The following is a 6,297-nucleotide window of genomic DNA, read 5'->3' as shown; positions in this document are numbered from 1 at the left end:
ACAAGTTATCAGAGTCAAGCTACTTTAAAGGAATACATAGAAGGAAATGATGAATTGTAGAATTTCTAGAGAAAGGCAAAAGGGTCCCAGGATTTAACAATTTGTTTAATCCCACAGAGTCTGTCTCAGTCTGGGCACCACTGCTTCCTCCTTAAGCCAGAAAATAAATCCAGATATCCTCAAAAGGGACGGAATTGCCCTCAGTGATGATAAAAAAAAATGCTATTCTTATATTATTGAATAGTTTTTTGCTCGGAGTATCATTAGATACTGAGACACAAATTTAGCTCCTGTTAACCTAAAACATTTTTAGACACAGGGGAAGTCTATTAACTCTGAGTTTTATCCCTGAAGCCTCTTTTAAAAACACTTTTTAACATGTCCCAAATGACTCTTTATCTTTCTACCAAATGTGCCTCCAAACTTACCTATTTCTGTTGATGACTCTATCATCCTTTCAGTAGCCCAAATTTGCAACTGTGGTGTTGTCCTCAACTCCTTACTTACATTCATCTCCCATACCCAATCATTGTCAAAGCTTGTAATTTTTAACTCTTTGTCTTTCATATCCTCTTCTCTTCACCCCTCAAACAATTAGGCTCACATCCACTTCTTGCCTAGACTATTGCAATACTTTCTCAAATCTCTCCCTCTCCAATCCATCTTTCACACAGCTCTTGTCAAGGTGATTTCCCTTAAACTCAGTTCTAACTATGTCACTTTCCTGTTTAATAAAATCTAGTGTCTCCCTATCACCTTGAATTAGTACAGTTAAAAATAAATTTGAAAATTTGAAAATGAACAATGATCCCATTTTGGGGGGGTTATATTAATTATTTATTTGGCTTGCAATTCTTCCATATAGTACCATTTCTTCAACAAATGATGATTTTCAAACCAGAGAAGACCAAATGGGAGCCTTAAATATATCGGCTAGGGCTTAGGCTGAGAACCACAAATCTAAAAAAAACTCAATTTATGTTTTAAAAATATTTTATGTGGTTAAAAATACAGCAAAAATAGGGGGTGGGGAGTTTGTCCAAAGAGGGAAAAATATACTGCTTAATGGACATGGTTCTAGGTATAAACTAAATTCATTTCTGGTTTCAACTGTTCACTGTTATATAAGACTACATACAACTTAAGCTTCTCCTTCCAGATTCAGTCATTTATCAAAGCCAGAATCATACTATAAAGGTGCATGAAAAAACAAAGTAAGTGAAAACCAAGCTTGATCATGGCTTCCTTCATGTGTGACTTCAATTGCTCTTGGTTGTGTCATTCTGTAGAATCAAACACTCCCATGTTCCCACTTGGCACCATAATGAATTTGCAACAGGTAAGTTGAGGAGAAAGATGAACCAGTACAATGAAATAAGCATTCAATCAATTATGGGATCACCCACTTGGAACAAGACCTAGCATTGATGTAGTCACATATCTAAATCACGTGCTATGGAATAATAAAATAGCTAATTCAGCAAATAATATGAATTTAGAAGTCAAACAAGTTACCCCAAACTGAGCCTATCAGCAAATTGATTTTGCTATGAGAACTTCTTCAAAATGGTTTGTTTTCCTTTGTTTAAATTGTTGATTATTTTACAAAACAATTTGATATTTGTCTTTTCATTTTTCTAGAGGAAATTTTTAAAGTCAGGTCAAGAGGAAAAACTTGTGAGAATTAACAGACTGTATAAGAAACCTCTATTGACTTAAGTTTTTTCCATGACATTTTTATTTTGAGATTTGTGTTTCTTTCTGCCTATATTAGCTAGTGCCTTGTCCCCACCCAACAAAGGTAAGCTTTCAAATGCATTCTACAAAAGCTTAAGATTCACATTCCAGCTAGTTATTCCTTTCAAACTAAAATGTTTTTCTTTTTACTTTACACAACTAGGTTAATAGATAATTGCAAGGGGGAAAATAGATAATAGCAAGAGACATCAAGATAGATTATAAAAACTATATTTCATTTAGATTTTTTTTAACTTTGAAGAATTAAGTTTCGATTTTCTAGAAAATTGTAGAATATGTTTAAAAAAACATTCAGTGGGTCCTAAAAATTACAGGATACATGACATCTTTCTGCCCACAATTTTCCCCTGTTACTGTGCCAAAGGTTTTAAAGCTTAGTCATATTTCAACTTTTCAAATAAAAAGGGGGAGGGGTGGAGTACTAACATTATACAATTCTAAATTTTCAGTGTAATTTGCCTATTGCCCTGTAATGTTTAAAATGAGTACATATGTATGTTATAAGTCATTTATTTCTTATCAGGGAACCAATATCAGCAAACACACTTTATTTTTTAAAATTTATTTATTTTTATTTTTTTAAACCCTTACCTTCCTTCTTAGAATCAACACTGTGTATTGGCTCCAAGAAGAGTGGTAAGGGCTAGGCAATGGGGGTCAAGTGACTTGCCCAGGTTCACACAGCTGGGACGTGTCTGAGGTTAGATTTGAACCTAGGACTTCCAGTCTCTAGCCCTGGCTCTCAATCCACTGAGCTACCCAGCTACCCAGCTGCCCCCAGCAAACATACTTTATGAAAGGCCCTAATAAAGGCAGAATAGGTTACAAGATTGTTTTAACCAATGTTCAGGCAAAAAAAAAAAAGATAGGGAAGTACAATGTACAAAGCTATTTATTATTCATCTTCTATCTTAAATTCTTATTATTAAATATAGTCTACAGTTATGGGCACACATACGAGTATTCTGCCTACTATAATGAAAATAGCACTACTTTTGGAGTCAGAGGTTTGGGGTTCAAATCCCAGCTCTACCATGTAGTATCTATGTGATTTTAGACAAGCTCCTAAACCTCTGGGAATTCAATTTCTTTGCTTGTAATGTGTGTAAAAATTAAATTATGCCTAATAATAAAAATATTATATTTTATGAGGTATATTAAGGATTATTAGAAATTAAGGATACAAATTAAAACCACGTGCTCATGGCTGATTAGCCCTTTCAAAGTCCCCAAGCTTAGTTTACCACTATACTTTCTACATCTTGCAAAGGAAGGGAAGAGGCATGTGGGAAGCATTACTGCCAGTTAAATACTAATTGTGATCTCGCCCAGGTGGAGACTCAGGTGAGATTATAGGGAATTCTGGGAAATACCAAGGACTTCTGGGGATTGAAGTCTAGGATTCAAAATCTCCATTTATACAAGTGACTAGATGACCTCTCAGGTTTATTTTATTTTATTTTTTAATTTTATTTAATTAGATGATTTAGAATGTTTTTTCCCTGGTTACAAGACTCATGTTCTTTCCCTCCCCTCCCCCCACCCCCTTGCTGTATCTGATGCACAATTTCACTGGGTTTAACATGTGTCATTCTTCAAGACCCATTTCTCTCAGGTTTCTTTTAGCTCTAAATCAATAACACTATGGAGGACAGTTAATTCCATGGGAACCATGAAATAAAAGAATAATGAGCCAGATAATACAAACTGTTGTTTGATCATAATAACGAAAAGCTTTGGTTGGGACAGTTCTATAAGACAGATACAACAGACCGTGGATCGGTTCTCTGCTGCTCGGCAGGATTTTGGCATGACAACACCAAGAAAACAGAGGTTCTCTACCAGCTGACACCAACCATCCCATCCATGCATGAGACCATCAGTCACAGCAGATGGAGAAATTTTGGATGCTAGAGAGGAGTTCATTTACTGTGGCAGAATACGTTCCAAGGATGTACATAGAGATAATGAGGTTCAAGAGTGCATTGGCAGACCCAGCTCTGTGTTTGGGAGGACCTGAAGGAATGTATGGGAGAGGGGAGGTATTAGATTGGTTTACAAGCGCCATACCAGGAAGCTAAATTCCTTCCATTTGGATTGTCTTGGGAAGAGTCTAAAGCTTATGTGGCAAGAAAACATACAGGCCACTGAGATCCTATCTCGAGCTGATCTGCCAAAGAGTCAGACTCTTCTGCAGAGGCACAACTCCAATGGACTGGCCACATTGTTCTAAATGTTTGCCTAAAAGACTCTTTTGTGGAGAATTCACACAAGGCAAGTGCTCACAGAGAAAGCAAAAGAAGTGACACAAGGGTCCCCCCCCAGAGTCTCTCTGAAAAACTTTAGTATTAATTGTGAGACACGGGAGACCCTGGCACAGGACCATCCTGCCTCGCCTCAAAGAGGATACTGTATTCTATGAGCAAAACAGAATTGCAAGAGCTCAAAAGAAACATGAGACATGAAAACTTCGAGACATCCCCAGCCCAAATGCTCCTGAGGGCTATTTGTGCCCAACCTGGGAGAGAATCTTCTGATCTTGTATTGATCTGATCAGCCAAGATCTCACACGTTGTACCCCTCCCTGACCCCCCACACAGTGACATCATTTTAGTCTTCTTTTAGTCTGAAGGGCGACAACCAACTAAGCAGAGTGCGCTTGCTTTATGTTGATAAAGAATGAATGCTCCGTAAAAGAGCAACTAGGTGGCTCAGCGGATAAAGAGCCATGTCAGGGGTTGGGAGTTCCTCAGTTTAAATCTGACCTCAGACATTCCCTAGCTGTGTGACCCTGGTCAAGTCACTTAACCCCAATTGTCCAGCCCTTATCACTCTTCTGCCTTGAAATCAATACTAAGTGTTGATTCTAAGACAGAAGGTAAGGGCTTTTTTTTTTTTAATGCTTTGTAATTTTTTAAAAGTTCACAAAATTATTACTGTCATACATTTTGAATAAATGATATTAGAGAAACTACATGTCCTTATGAATATTTATTAAGTTATCCTTTTTTAATACTAAATTTGGAACTAGAGAAAAATACTCATTATTAAAAAGTCATGTATGGACTTGGAACAGTTAAATAGAGCCTCCTATTTCTGAGGACATTCTTACTAATGTTAACTGTAGGCATGTCAACAATTATGCAAAGAAACAGTCATGTTGCTATGTACTCCAATAGAAACACCCAGGGCTTCTAAGTTTGCCTAATAGAAAAGGAAATAATTAGTAAGAACTCCCTCAATTACACTGAAGTAAAGTAAATAATGAAAAACAAATTACTTTAAGGCCCTTATCCCTTTTCTCCTGGACTTTGTCATAGCCTCCTAACTGGTCTTTTTGCCTCCAATCTATCCCCTCCCAAATCTATTCTTTATACCAACATGCAGGTAATCTTTCTTTATTTTCTAAGGTACCTCTTTATTTATGAACTTTCAGAGATATCTCTTTGTCTACCAAATATGGTGTAAATTCATAAATGTGTTCCACCCTAACTTTCTCAATAGAAAAAATGTGTCCCATATCTATATGAATTAAAGCTGAATCAATGGGATAAGAAGACAAAAACCCTGCACAAGGTAAAACCCACACTGAAAAAAAAAAACCAGAGAACTGAAATGTATAAAGCTATCTGACTTATATAGCCCACACTGCACTGAGTACAGCTTACATAAGAAACCTCAAAGGATTTCTGGCTGACCAGCTCCTCCTTGGCAGTGGCTCAGTTTGAGTCTTCTATAATACTATGTATAATATAATAATATAATATAATACTATGTGAGGTGGAAAATATTGATTATGACTAGCTTTGGAAAGGAAAAGAATTTCAACTTTTGATGGTTGGGAGTGATAATAGGAAGAAAAGGCATTTCAAAGGTGACTAGAGAGAAAGGGGGTTTTGTGCCCCTGATAAAGGAAATTAGAAACCAATTCTGAGTCAGTCATAGTTTATCCTGGGAAAAGACCAAGCCAGGTCTCTAAAACTTTCAACTTAAGAACCTTGAGTATGTAGAGGAGAAAACTTATGATGGACATTTGTTTAAAAAAAAAAACAACAACCCAACAACAACAGACCTCTCATGGCAGAATTAATGAAGGAAAATAATACAGTAAACAATTTAGAACACATAATGGATAGGTTCTGGGGGAAAAAAAAAGAATGACAGATTTGGAGCTTAAGACATTCTGTACAAATAAAAGTAATGAACCTTGAAGATAAAATGCTTAAGGATGACAGATCTCCCATAAAAGCCAAATAAATTAAAAAAATGAATACAAAATACATGCTGAAGGTAGACCACAAGGTATGATTGTTTAAATCTATAGACCTATGATATAAAAAAAAACTCCTTACAAAAAATTTTGCAAATAGTTTTGGAGAAAGACCTTTTGGAGAAAGAAGGTTTGTCATAATGAATAGGATTAAACCCCATCCAAGAAAAGTCAGAGATAATATTGAACAAAGATATTAGACAAAGCAGAGTATCTCAAAGATGTACCTTGAAATAACATACTCTGCAAAGCTGAGCCTAATCTTCAAA

At 36.1% G+C, this 6,297-nt stretch overlaps 1 pseudogene; it reads right to left on the bottom strand.

Moving 5' to 3' along the window:
- Positions 1 to 282: 282 nt before the first annotated feature.
- LOC103096460 (protein cornichon homolog 4-like) lies at positions 283 to 1,382 on the bottom strand (annotated as a pseudogene).
- Positions 1,383 to 6,297: the final 4,915 nt, after the last annotated feature.

The sequence above is a fragment of the Monodelphis domestica genome, chromosome 2 (assembly GCF_027887165.1).
Source record: "Monodelphis domestica isolate mMonDom1 chromosome 2, mMonDom1.pri, whole genome shotgun sequence".
Lineage (NCBI taxonomy): Eukaryota > Metazoa > Chordata > Mammalia > Didelphimorphia > Didelphidae > Monodelphis > Monodelphis domestica.
Note: the sequence above shows the minus strand (reverse complement) of the source record. Positions and strands in the feature narration are given on the sequence as shown.